We start from the raw sequence: 14,805 nt of genomic DNA on the forward strand, positions 1-14,805 counted from the left end.
TACACTTAAATATCTGATTTTTTTAAATTAAAGATAGTGGAATTTGTAATGACTGAGATTATTATTATTATTATTATTAATTTTGGAAGCTAAATGGGCTCCCATTAATTCATGCTTTATAAATATTGAGTGCTAAAATTGCACAATGGTGTCCATTAATTGTAGTGATAATTTAAAATATTAAAAAAATTATGGGTCCCTTATCTGGCATTGGGAAACAAAGCCTGAGACAATAGAGGCTCAGACATAGTGTTGGTCTACTGAGAGCTTGGGAGAGGTCTACGGAAGACTTCAGAACAAGCAGCCACTCAGAGCCATGCACAGGATCACCCTGTAAAAAAGTTTTATCTTTCTTCAACTAATGATGCAGTGACTACTTCTTAACTAAAAACATTATTGAGCTTTGATGGGGGGAAATGCATGAATCTGCCTTACTGGGTATCCATCTAATTTGCATACTGGTTCCTTTGGGAGCTCAGTATTTTTCGTACTTATCTAAAGCTTTGAATTAAGGCTTTTATGTGATGAGGAACCCAAAATGTGGCCTATCTAAAGGAAAGAATAGACATAAGAAGAGCCCGGCTGGATCAGAAGCAAGGTCCATCTGAGAAGCATTCTATTGCCCAGTGTGTCCATCCAACCAGAACCCTGAGGGAACGCCACAAGCAGAACAAAGGGAACAATGCTCATCTCCCTGTTGCCCCTGCAACTGGTAATCAGTGGCACATGGCCTCTGAATCTAGAGGTTTCACATACGCATTGACTCACACCCTCAAGCTATAGCTGTCAATTTTTCTATCAAGCAACACTGATGTTATTTAGCATTTACAGAAGCTGCAAGGCCAAACCACTTGTCAAATATCTTATTCAGGAAACTTTTTTTAGTCACCTCTGTTGCTAAAGAGAAGAATACAAAACAGAAATTGTGCCCTGAAGGCACAATTTATCTTGCTAAATGTTATCTTGCTAACATTGGGATAAAACATATCCTATGTCTGCTGTTCTCTCCATGCTTAAGGTAAAACAACAACAACAACCACCACAATCCCGTAGGCTGCGCATCATATTTCACTCTGAAAAGTAGCAAGAATATTAAAGAGGCTTGATCTTGAAGGGCATTTCCCGGAGGTGTGGAATAGGGCGAAACCACATATTCTGAAGTCCACTTATGTAGTTTTCATGCATTTAGAAACCAACAAGTAAGATTGGTTAAAAAAAATCAAAACAAAACTAGTATATCAACATGCAAGGTAAACCTATTTATTGATTTAATGTGTATCCATCCTTCCTCCACAAAGGTCAGCATTCTTGGGCTATCCCATTTTATAATCACATCAGCCCTGTGAAGTTGAGAGTAGGCTGAGAAACAGCAGTTCACTGGAGGCTGCCCAGTGATCACCAAAACTTGAACTGAAGTGCCTAATCTAAGTCAAACACTTTATCCACATGGCCACACTGACCCCTGTATAAGTGAACAAATTGTATCTTCCCCGGAAATTTTAAGAAGCCTCTCCATATATCAATTATATTGCTGTGAATTTAAATTACTAGTAATAAATGTGCATCAATAGAGTGATTTTTCCAAACTTCTTATTTCCTGGCTTAATTATAGTTATATGAGCACTGTGAGCTACTAAATTTCTAACATGAAACGAGCATTATGTCCTCCTACGTTCTTCTCTGGCATTGTCAGCACCTTGGTTTGGGATTAGTATAAATCAAGTTATTTTCTGAGTTTCAGGGAAAACAGCTTGGCTCTCTGAGCTGACCGAGGAAGTTTGTCCTATAACTGCTGGTGGAGATAATAGTGTTTTGTTTTGTTTTGTTTTACTATTATTATTTAAAGATTTTCTTCCCAAATGCTTCTATTTAGCTAGGCAATTCATGAAGGGGGGACATTTTAGTTATAGCAGTAATGTTCCGAAACAAAGAGAGTTCTACAAATTATGGTTTAAAAACAAAATGCCATAATACAATGGAACTGAAAATGGAGAGCTGGTGGGTGAAGATGCAGAGAGGAAGAACAGATGGTGTTCAAACTATTATGGAGCAAATAAACAAGACATAAGGAACAAAGTTGCTGCAAATTCAAGAGCTGTCAAGCAAGTAGCAACAGCATCAAAGAGTATGATGTACTCTGGCAGTTACAGACTCCACAGGCATCTTATAGTGGCACTAGGCATATTACTGAGAAACACACTATGTCAGGATGTCGTTGTTGTATAATGACTCCAACAACATCTGCCGTATTCAATTCTTTCCAGCAGCTCTGTCCTATTGCCAACCTCATTGGTGGCAATAGGTTCCCTGTAGTTCCATCTCTATGCTTTGTGGGTTCATCGTTTTAAGGTTTTGGCCTCCTATAGCCAAGTCTAACTTATGGACTAGACCTTCACATCTGTTCAGCTGCCACTATGTTGGAACAAATGTTTGGAAAGCAGGCAACTGTAGGCACAATAAGTTATCCTTCAGTCATCTCCCATGTACAGTACAGCACTTTCAATATACTGTATAAGCATAATCTTTGCTTTTAATGTTTGGTGGAAGCAAGCAAACAAACACGAAACAAGTGAATCCCAACTTTTCCTGCTTTTGAGTCTGGTATCTGGCATCTTCTAACCTCTGGTATTTTCTGGGTGATTTGTTTTGTGCGTGTGCTTTCCTTCAGAGTTTCTTCTGCTAATTCATTTGGATTAGCATAAAGGTTATTTTTTATAACCTACCCTTTACCCTAGGGGAGGGGTAAACAAATGTTTTTAAACGCAATAAGCAATATATAAAAACAAAGCAAAACAGTTGGGAGCCAAGCTTATTTCCCTAAGCATGCAACTGTTTGGGCCTGTGTATTCCCATTATCTGCCATGTTTCCTTCCCTCCCTTGACATTGTCTTAATGTTGGCTGTAATCAGCCAGCCTTGGACCCCTGTTTGCTCTTCACAAGATAGGTGAAGAATCTGAGTACGTGAATTCATCCCAGCACCTAAAAACGCATAAACAGATGTCCATGAGCTCAATCCACATCAGGACCATACAAATAAATGTAAGTATTTCCATTATAATGGTTTTCTAGGTTGGAACCATTTCTCTGGTTTGTGGGTATTGCCCACAATCAGTTTTTTTAAAAAAATCTTTAACTTATTAAAACACTGCATTGATTTGCATGATAATCCCTTCAATTTCTCCCAGTGTTTGCTTCAGGATTGCATCAACGCACTTCACACAAGCTTGCTCTAGATCCCTTTTGGGATTCGGCTAAGTACTAACATAATATATACATTACTGTGTTTAACAAAGGGGATTTGCTTTATGTGGGGAAATGTTTCAGCTTCAACCTTCATCAACTGACAAATTAGTAACACATATACATTCTAATGTGGGGGTGAGTTGTGTGTGTTGAAATTTTGTGGACTGGTCATGTTGTGCGGATGCCTGATGGGCGTCTTCCAAAGCAACTACTCTATTCCAAACTTAAAAATGGAAAGTGTAATGCTGGTGATCAACAAAAGAGTTTAAAGACTGTCTCAAGGCAAATCTTTAAAAAATGACAACTGGGGAAACACTGGCCTGCGAGCGCTTACAGTTTGAGAACAGCCTTTACCAAAGGCAGGGGTCTGCAACCTTTAAGACACAAAGAGCCACTTGGACCTGTTTCCAAAGGAAAAAAAAAACCTGGGAGGCCGCCAAAACATTGCGACATTAAAACAAATATAACGCTGCATATATTGTTTTCTTACCTTAATGCAATAATAAGAAATAACGGATAGGAGCCAATGCAAATTATAATTAGTAAAAACAACAAGAATAAGTTCTTACTTTTTTGCATGGACTCAGGGGCGTACCCAGGATCAAACTGGGGGGGGGGGGAGCCATGGTCTTCAGTTTGTGACATTTCAGCACGGAAAGGCGAATGAAACCAAAATTTTAGGGAAATTATATATAATTATAGCAGTGCTTTATTCAGTAGTTATTACAATTATTTGCTTGGTTTTTTTTAATTTTATTTCTAGTTACATGTCTTATACCAGGGGTGGCCAACTCCCAAGAAACTGTGATCTACTTTCAGCAGTGATCTACCCCCGTTTTTGGGGGTTCAGCTCAAAGTTGTTTTTGGGGGGGGGTGGTGGGTGGGAGAGAGGGCTTTCCCCTCTAAGATAGGTTGGCAAGCGAACTAATTAAGAAAGAAAAAGGGGTGGGAATGGAAAAGTGGGGTGGAAAAATATAAATTGGGGGTGGGGTGGGGAGAATATCTATTAAAAATATGTAGTAGTGTAAAAAATAAAAATAAAGGGGGAAAATCTTTTTCTTCTTTTTCCTTTTTTTTGAAAACAAAAACAAAAGGGTGAAGAGAAAAGAAAAAGGGGGGATAGAGGGAGAAAAGGGTAATAATAAAAAATTCAAATAGATTGGCTGCAGCAGCTGTGGGGGGGTGTTTTGTTGTTTTTCGTTTGTTTGTTTTAAAAATGGGATTTCTCCCCTTGGATTAAAAAAGGAGGGGAGGAAGAAAAAGAGAGGGGGGTGGGAGAGCAAGGCAAAAAGCCAAAAAGCAAAAAACAGGTTTGAGGGGGGGAAATCGCACCAGGCACTGCAGCGCACCGGCCTTGGGGCTCTGGGTCGCCGAGCCGCCCTTGGGGCCGTCGTTGAGCATGTACACCGCCCGCAGCGAGCGCTGGCGAAGCACCGGTTGGCGGAGGTTTCAGAAGCAGCCCGGACGTTTTCGCCGCCGCCCCCCCAAAGCAGCTCTACTTCATCCTGTCGGCGACCATCACCGCCCTCCCGTCACGGCGACGCCTGGCCCGCCTGCTCCACCCTCCGCGCGGCCGCTTTGAAAAGGATTCCGCCCGACAGGGGCTGCTCAGAACAGGGGCTGCTCCAATCGCCATCGCCGCCACCTCCCGCTGCCTTTATTATCCCGACACTTTTCTCTCTCTCTCTCTCTCTCTCTCGATAACTCGCAAAGCCCAGCTCCTTCTTCTCCCCGCCCTAACACCACCCTCATTGGCACGTTCCCCTCAAACAGGAACAGGCATCCCGGCGGCTCATTGGCCGGACGAAGCGTCGCTCTCCGTGCCCGCCTCCCGCCTTCATCCTCAGTGGCTACCTCGGCGGTAAGGCCCCGGCTCCGAGCCTATGCGCCAAGGCGGGCGATCTGTCCTGCCAATCGGCACGCCGAGGTGGTAAAAGCTCAGCCCTCCCCACACGCTTATTGGTGTGAAGAAGTCGCTTCCTCTCTCTGGGAGTGGTCAAGGTGGACATCAATCTTGGGTCTGTCCTCAGGAACCCCGAGAGGGCTGAGAAAGACCGCCCAGCTGTTCAACGTTGATGCGGATTATTCATGGTTTTTTTGGCCCTTTTTTTGCCGATAACCATTTAATTATTATTGAAAGGGCATTGAAAGGGGGCATGCCGGAGCCGCGGGAGACCTGTCAGAGAGCCGCATGCGGCTCCGGAGCCGCAGGTTGCTGACCCCCGACCAAAGGTGTCATGGGCTTTGAAGACACTTGAACTCAGGACGCAAGGGAGAAATGTGCTAAAAGGAAGGCACACTTGGCAAATCCACACTGTGATCAACAACCGCCCAGAAACCAATGTCCCCACTGTGGAAGGACGTGTGGATCCAGAATTGGCCTCCATAGTCACTTGCGGACTCATTGTTAAAACCGTGTTTATGGAAGACAATTTTACTCGGCTACGAGTGATCGCCAAAGAAGAAGTTGAAACTTAGTATCAGTGACTCTTCACTAATTCTTGATTTTTCTAATCTTTCAAGTTTTTGTATGCCTCAGAAACACTCCTTTTAATAATAAATTTAACCATTTACTATGGAACAATATAAGGTTTCATGTCTTCCTTTTTAACTCAGAGAGCCTTAAAGAATAACTCATGGGTATAACAAACAAAATGCCAGTACAGCTGCTACATAATTCCCCAATTAATTCCACAAGTAAACTCCCTCATAATGATAAAAGATGGACAGGTTGTGAGCTGAGCCTATTCCATTTCTTTCCTCCACCCTCCTATTGTTGAAACAAACTAGTTTGGAAATCTCATGCATCTGAATTTCCAGGCCAATACATGTCAACCATATCAAAGAGTTACCAAAGAATTCCCTACCCATCCATCCATATAGATCAAGTTGTGATGCTGCGTGAAAAAGCATCCTTCATTAAAGAAAAATAATGATGCTGAGAAACTTGCAACAAAGATTATTAATAAAACAAGATATTGGATTGCCAGGCTTTAGAATATGCTGCCTTTAAATATGGTTCTGTGTAGACAGGACTTATTCAGATCTGTAATTATTCAGAGCTATGTTTAGTGAGAAGATGTGCTGATTATATAAAGTGAGTGAGATTTCAGAAAATCTTCCTGGGGAATTGTATGCTCTCAGAATCTTGTACAGATATTATCTCCATGTGCATCCTCATATATCAGATTATATCATGCCCATTTTGTGTTATGAGGTTTGGAGAGGTTTGCTGTTCAGTGTAATGACCCATATAGAATCCAGCTCATAGGGTGAAGAATACTATGATAATTGCCACAGGCTTTCTTCAGACTGTGAGGACTTTGTTGCCACAACTTGGGTCCCAACCACACCATACATTTAAAAGCACTCTTACAGCTCTTTAAACATTTTTACAGTCATTAGTTCCCCCAAAGAATCCTGGGAACTGTGGTCAGTTAAGAATGCTGAGAGTTGCTAAGAATCTACTTACAGAGTTATAATTCCCAGCACCCTTAACAAACTACCATGCCCAGAATTCTCTGGCGGAAGCCATGATTGTTAAGGTGGCTATGAGAGTGCTTTAAATATATGGTGTGGATGTGACTTTGGTGTTCTAAAAACCCAACTTTCAATTGGTGCTTTGCTAGTTCCTTCAAAGGTTTCGCAGTCAAGGCACCACTACCTACTATGTATATCACAAAGCAAGGAGTACAAAGTGTGCTGTGATCTGTACCCTTCTCTCAAAAATATAGTACAGTGGGTGTGGGTGGGTGTCATACAATGGATTATATACCTTAAACATGACTTAGTTAAATAACAAACTAATTGTATACTATCTGCACCACAGCAAATTCGATAATTGCCCTAAAAGTATGCTAAAGTTTTAATATTATTTTGGTATTACATTCCCATGTTCCAGCCTTCCAAAGAGGTCATCATAAACTTAAGCAGCAAGGCACCTAGAGCAAATTAAGCCTTTTGGAATATTGTTTCTTTCCCTCCATCTTTCATGTTGTAATACATGTTGTGGTTTAGCCCTTCAAAACTACAGGAGATTCAAACCTTTTTGAACCCATATTAGCGATGTGAGTTGTATGTTGTGACTGCCTCCTCAAATAATAGCCACTGGCAACTGACAGGCAAGAGAAAAGAGTTAATTGCTAAACAAGTTTATCTGGCAACTATCAATAGAACACTTATTTTTTCTGCTATAGAGGGAAAAGCTGTCAAGCGCCATTGTTTAATTACATTCACTAGCTGAATCTCATTAGTTGTTTGTTTCCAGGGCCTTAACGCCATCATTGCTGGCAGCACTACTAACCTCAAAACAAGAATCATGAATCAGAACAATGTGAACATTACTAGACATTGTATCTGATCAGCATGGTTGCATCTGCAGACATTACAATGCAATAATTTTACTTATCCTGCAGCTACTTCTTCGGCTTCAAACTTAACTATGCCCTTGACCAGATTCCTGTTCTGGAACACCGTTTTGTTTTGTTTTTTGCTCAGGACTGCTTCTGTTGCCCATTGCGGCACTGTAGCATGTCAAATACACCTCAAAAGATGAAATGACAGGGTGCGTGATGACTGGTTCATGAATAGATTTTTGGCGTATCTGCTTTGCATATACTCTAGACTGGTGGTTTTCAGCAACTCTTTGGGGATCAATAATGATAGACAAGCTTCCCTTAAGTTGGCTTGTCCCCTATTACCAGCCTTCTCTTCAAACACACATACAATATGCAGGGGGGTGTTGGTGTTAAGGATATACACTCAATTTATGGCGAGGTAGCAGTGACACTCAACTGGCCTAGCCACTACTCCCCCATGAACTGTGTGCACATTCAAGAATTCTCCTAGAAACTTCCCCAAGATATAGTGGTTCCAAGAGAGAGAGAGAGACAGGAGTCCCTTGCAGATAAGCTGACGTAGAAAGAGCTCCACAAGATAGAAAGTTTAAAAACCATCGTCTCCTACAATGCTAAAGTTCACAGTAATTGCTCAAAATACCAGATACCTATGTAGCATACAAATACTTCTAAACGGACCACAAACAATAACTATTTGATGTCATCATCATAGCATATAATTATTATTTGCAGGTTTCCTCCTGAAAGCCTGTATTCTATAGATTCATAGGTAAGCTATCTGCAAATTCAAAAGGAGCAATAAATAAAGCCTGATAATCCTTCGGAAAACATTTTTTATGCCAGATTTCTTTGGGCAGGAACATGTAGGAAAATTACATGCCATAATGTATGCCAAGCTGCTTTCTACACAAATTCCAAAATGTGATTTGGAGGTTACGATAGCCATCTGCTGAGATCTTCCCCCCTTCCTTTCCATATGACATTATAATACTAATGGGAGCAGCTTTGTTATATCCAAGAATGGTAAACAAATTAATACCATGATCCTAAATACATAAATTTAGAAGCATTCCTATTGATTTAGTGGAAATGTCCATGTAATGTGTTTAGAATAAAAGAATAAAATCAATAGTGCCATCAATCATCTAAAGTTGCTAAAGTACTCAAATGCGGGGTGAGATAAAATGAAAAATAGATATATAATACCTACTTTGGAGTAAAAAGGTAAAGGTAAGTAAAGTGATCCCTGGATGGTTAGGTCCAGTCCAAAGGTGACTATGGGGTGCGGTGCTAATCTCACTTCAGGCGAAGAAGCCAGCGTTATCCACAGACAGCTTTCTGGGTCATGTGGCCAGCATTACTAAACATCTGCAGCAATGGGACACCATGACAAGTGCCAGAGTGCACGAAAACGCCACTTACCTTCCTGCCACAGTGGTACCTATTTATCTACTTGCACTGGTATGCTTTTGAACTGCTAGGTTGGCAGAAGCTGAAGTAGCCAGTTATTGACATGAAAATGAAAAAAAGGATGGTTTCTAGTATATAGAAGCCTCCTGCTGTCACTGTTCCTTGCCCAGGCTGCTGGCAGAGATGGACTTTGGTCTTTCAAATTTCAGTGGCATCCTGTACAAGGCCAAAATTTGACACCCACCCGCCTCTCGCTTTCAGTTCTGCTCAATTCAATTCATAGTTGTGACACTCCCTAGACTTGACACCCAGTGTGGCGGAACCAATTGTGTGTTAGGATTCTTGCTCCATGCTTGCAGTCATGGGATTGTTTAATGTCACATGATGGTGTATGTTTTCATTCCACATAGTGGGAAGTGACGGAAACAGGATTTTTGGATTAATGTGTTTCCGTGATGTGGGACTATTGTCCTTTGTTCTTTCTCTTTGCTGTGTGATGAGAAAGAAGGAGGAGTTGAGTCAGAATGCTCCGAGTGTATTATATGTAAATAAAGTTTAGCCAAAATGTTGCGCTGCTGAGTCTGTTAAGTGAACTGCTAATACTCTGCAGGATCCCTAAGCATGCTGATGCCCCTTGGTATCAGTCGCTGTGATGTTCGGGCTGGAGAAAGCTTTTGAAGCTCCCGAATGACCGACCAGAGAGAGAGAGAACATGCCAGTCTGGCATGTGTCTCTATCGGGTTCCTACTTGCGTGTAGGATGATCCTAACATTGTGTTGCCCTAAATCTGCTTCTGCTGCTGCAGTTGGGAGCTGCCAGGGAAAGATGGGCCACAGACTATGTGAGGCTTATGACTCTGAGGCTTGTGAACTGAGCCTGCAGCTGGAGCATTGAGTTGGTGGAGTTTGCTTAAGTTGGATGACAGCATGAGAGTCAAAGAGCAGAGCATCCTTCACTAAGCCAGGAGCTATTAACTGACAAGGAGCACAACAAACTTATCTGGTGACAGATAGTGGACTATACCAGGTGCAGATCTCATGAGAGCGGAACCGAATATGTCACTTCTTTCATCAGAGTCTTGCTCAGTACTTAACAAGGGTCCAGCTTCTCAGCCTGTGTAGAGTACAGCCCAGCACCTTGGACCAACCTCACCTCATTATCAGGACATCCACAAATGGATGAACTGTCTGCTCCCATATACACCTGCCCAGATTTTACAGTCAGGTAGGAAAAGGCTCTTAACAGTGCTGGCTGCATTTGCCAATTGTGCCATATGAGGCAACATGCGAGAGGGCGTTCTCAGCATCAGCACCCTGATTGGGAAATGCCTTCTGCTCACAGTTTTGACTGGCACAGACCCTGATGGGATTTTGGTGCCAGGTGAAAACACATCTATCAAGGCCTTCAGCCAAACTGAATACCAAGTTAGGTAGCTTGCTGCCCTTGACTTGTTGAATTCTTATATGTGATGACATATTGGTTTTATGTGCTTGGATATTGTGTAGTATGTACTTATATTGTATACTGAAACCTGACTTGGGGTTATTTTTAATGAGGAGTGGGCTAAAAATTCCCTAAATAAATTAATACACAAATGAATGTTAATGCAGCTGTTTCCATTGTGTCTTACTGTTATGGATTTTTTTTATTACATTTGACCTGTATTTTATTGTGTTGCTTTTATATTTTAATGCACAGTGCCCTGGGGCCTTATTGCTGAAGGGTAGTGTATAAGACTGATAAATAATAAATAAAAAACATAAAAGTGAGCTATAAAGAATAATGTAAAGCAGGCATGTCCAACAGGTAGATCGTGATCTACCGGTAGATCACTGGACGTCTGTGGTAGATCACTGGTAGATCATTGGTTCCCCCCAAAAGAAGCTGAAGAACTGTGGCTCCCCTAAAAAAAGCTCAACCTTTTACCTCCTCCCTGAAAAAACTCAACAACTTTGACCTGAACTCCAAAAAGGGGGGTAGATCACTGCCAGTTTTTAACTCTGTGAGTAGATCGCAGTCTCTTGGGAATTGGCCACCCCTGATGTAAAGCAAAGGGGAACATGATGCCTTTGAAGGAAACCCTCTGTCCTGTCACTCTATAGGAGACACAGGGAGCTGTCTTATACCCAGCCTGGCCATTGTAGTCATAGACTGCCATAGACTTCCTGGCAACAGCTCTCAATGGATGTAGACGGGAGTCTTTCTCAGCCCTATCTGAATATTAAATAGGGGACTTGCTCGGTGGGCCTTATCATTGCTGTTAGGCTGCACATTGTCACACTGATGCATGGAAACTTGCGCCATAGTAGAAGAGCATGTTATTAGAAGGGTGAAAACAATCTGAATTAAAATCATCATGAAATATAAGAAAATCTAGCGTGAAGTGAATACACCAAAGTTCACATGACTCTCAAAAATTAATGGCTAGAGATATTCCAGAATCATTGTTAGCATCACATTTGATAAGAAACGCACGCCAAGGGCATCTGCCTTGGAACTCAGTATATAAGAGCTATAAAAACAAATTTAATTCAGGGTTTTCATTTGAGAAAGGCAGTCAAACTTATTCATTTCCCAGCTGACTCGAGACAATTAGAAATATGGTTGTGATACAGTCTATTATATTAATATGTGTTTTACAAAGTGAAAACTCTGAAAACAGCAATGCCATTCAATTTTATCTTTCCTACTTTACATTTTATAAATGTAAATCTGATTAAATGTCTAAATATAGACTCATGCACCATCCAGAAACAAGCTATTGTTCCCTTTGTCTCCAATTTATTTCCCATTGGTTCTCATAATTATTTATTTAGGGTACTGCCATTCAAATGTTTGAAGTGGGACTTTAAAAAAAAACACCATCTTTGTAAGGATAAATTTAAATGTCAGAAGATTGCTCTGCTATACACACAGTTTAGATTTTAAATTTTTAACCAAGAAGGGGGGAAACTGGCTGCCTACTTCTAACACGCTAGAGAGATACTTTCTATTGGGATTCAGTGATTAGTCTCCCAAGGAGGAGGTTGCACTTATGACAGCTGGCAGCAGACCTCAGCTTTTATGCAAGTCAGTAGGAAACAGGTCAGGTCAAGTTGTTGTTAATTATTATGTGTTTTAATCTTGAGAATGCAATCTGTTTGTACAAACATTCAGCAACACGTACATGATAGCATTACCTTGCAGGGATCTTCATGCACCCCATGCATGAGCAGCAGGCATTTTTATCCATGGTACTATACCAATGCCACTCCCAGAGTATAAAACCTGTGCCATATATAAAAGTTGCTTTAAACAGAGGCAACAATTCCTTTTTGCCAAGGCAGTTTTGGTGCTGCTTTGACTGTAAAAATCAGTGGTCAAGAGCGATTGCTCCTGACGTTTTTGGATGCAATAGGCAAATGGGTAAATTGCAAGACCTGGTGACTTTTCTTAATTTCTTAATTGGTATGTAGCTGGCTGCAGGTCTGAGTACAGTACCTTGATCTTGTATATGTTTAGGCACCCCAGTACTGATAGATGCAGCAAAGGCACAAGTAATTCTGACCACTAATTTTAGCAATTTTGAAGGGAAAACACTTCACAAAACAGAGATTTCCAGGAATTTCATGCGCAGAACTCCACTCATAGTAAAGGCCAACTACAGATGTGCATAGGTTTTCATTGTTTTTGCTACCTTTTCTCCAAGGAGCTCAAGTTCTCCTCCTCCCCATTTTATCCTCACAACAACCCTGTGAGGTAGGTTAGATTGACAGTAAGGTTGAGCTTCATGGCTGAGTGGGGATTTTAACTTTGGTCTCCTAGCTCCTAGTCCAACACTCCAACCACTACATCACAATGGCTCCTTCCACTTTCAGTCCTTTGAGCCCCCTGAAAACATTCTCCAGAGGGTTGGGAGCCCCTTCCGAACAGCAAAAGAGGTAGCACAAGAGACTGCAACGGGGAAGGATAAACCAGGAAAAAATTCCTTCACTCCAGAAGCCTCCACTGGTTCTTAGCCCTTTCCATGAATAAAAGGTCTGCCACCGTTTGTGGTTGTGCTGTGGCTAGAGAGTAGCAGAGAATCAAAAATGAAATCCTGTTACCACTACTATCACAATCACCAATATTACTAACATACATATAACTGCCAAGATTACGCAAGTCACAGAAGTGGTTCTCTACATACACAGACCAAAATATACTTATTCCCTTCCCCAAAGCTCATCCTTCATTTCATAGTTCTGTTTCATTGCATATCTCTGTTTCATTGTATGTATTATCATATTTCCTTTGTTTACATTTTATATGCATATTCTATTAAATGTAACAACCACTGCATATTGTACAAATCCCAATTCCACTTTGGGTAAGTATGGACTGGTTTTAGTTGCACCCGTGCTTAAAGCCTTGCAATTAAGACCTTGGACAGGTTATATTCTCTCTGTCCCTCAGTTTCCTAGCAATATGAATGACACCACTCGGACAGGAGTTTTCTGAGAAACAAAGAATGTAAAAGGAGAAAAAGGACACTTTGCACATTGGCAGAGCAGCCGTAAACATTTGGCACTGTAAGTCCCATTGTATCTGGATTTATTCTTAGATAAGCATGCACATGATCTCAGCCTAAAAGTTGTCTGGATAGATGATAGCAAACATTGCTGGATGTCCACACATTAGTAGAAATCTAATGATGTATCCTCAGTGTTGGCCAATGGATCATCCAATCTATCTGAAGAATCACACAAATCCTGGCGTTCTACACTCATGGTTCACTACTGGTGTGCAGAGCCAGAAGAAAAAATATTCTCTAGGATAAAAGTAGGTAGTACTCCCCCCCCCTGCAATAATTTTTCCCACTGTGAAAGAAAGCCCAACCTGACCTTTATATGTTACTGTGAGCTAAATAGATTGGCCAGGGAACACAGCAGTAGAACAACAGCAACAACACACAGCAGTTCATAAAAAATTATTTCAGTACTGTATTGAGAACAAGACTAGAAGGTAGGCCAATATTATTATCCCCATGTTACAGAGTAGGGGGATGACGGGAAATAGTCAAACCTCGCTTCTCAAATGGCTCCGCTGACGAACATTTCTGCTCCCGAACGCCAAAAACCTGGAAGTAAGTGTTCCGGTTTTCAAACGTTTTTCATAAGCTGCTCCTGCAACCAATCAGAAGCCACGCCTCGGTTGTCGAATGTTTCATAACCGAACAGGCTTCTGGAACGGATTACATTCGACAACTGAGGTCTGACTGTACCATAGTTACCAAACTAGCCCATCAGATGTCTGCTTACAGCAGTTTACAACGCATGCGGTGAGCCCCCATGCCAGTAACTTACGTACAGTACCTGCACTGTGGGACACGGAAGTCCTGGAATTGTTGGTTCTAGTTCCCTAAACTACAGCTGTCTGTATTGGCCCTGAGTGTCGCTTAATATTAATCTGCCACGTGCCATTTCTGTGATCTACAATGTTTGCTGATATAATGAATTCATACAGGATAGGGCATAAAACACAATCACACAGCACAAAGATATCAGGCTCTTAAAAGAAAACCTCTTCACCTCTGACTTTTCCCTTAGAAGTGAAATTTCATTTTCATGTTTCAGTGGATCTGATGTGAAGCTTGAGGGTCACAGAACAAGGCAGGCATTTCAGCATCATACTTATTCCCAGGTTGAAGTCGCAGCAAACATCTCAATGGAGCTGTGTCATTGAACTAAACTGTGCCTTTGAGCTAACTGCAAAGTGAGTAAGGGCAATCTGTCATCTAAATGCGTGCTAAATGTTTGTCAGGGTGGCTTTACA

At 41.4% G+C, this 14,805-nt stretch overlaps 1 protein-coding gene and 1 long non-coding RNA gene across 5 annotated transcripts in view; one reads left to right on the forward strand and one right to left on the reverse strand.

Annotated features, from left to right (window-relative positions):
• The window catches only part of KHDRBS2 (KH RNA binding domain containing, signal transduction associated 2), a 317,562-nt gene that overhangs the window by 124,408 nt on the left and 178,349 nt on the right, over positions 1–14,805 (reverse strand). The window lies entirely within an intron of this gene.
• On the forward strand, positions 13,322–14,739 carry LOC117043491. The gene is made up of 3 exons (XR_004426196.1): positions 13,322–13,360; positions 13,447–13,562; positions 14,607–14,739. It is a non-coding gene; the product is annotated as an uncharacterized LOC117043491 (long non-coding RNA).

Source organism: Lacerta agilis, chromosome 3 (genome assembly GCF_009819535.1).
Source record: "Lacerta agilis isolate rLacAgi1 chromosome 3, rLacAgi1.pri, whole genome shotgun sequence".
Classification (NCBI taxonomy): domain Eukaryota; kingdom Metazoa; phylum Chordata; class Lepidosauria; order Squamata; family Lacertidae; genus Lacerta; species Lacerta agilis.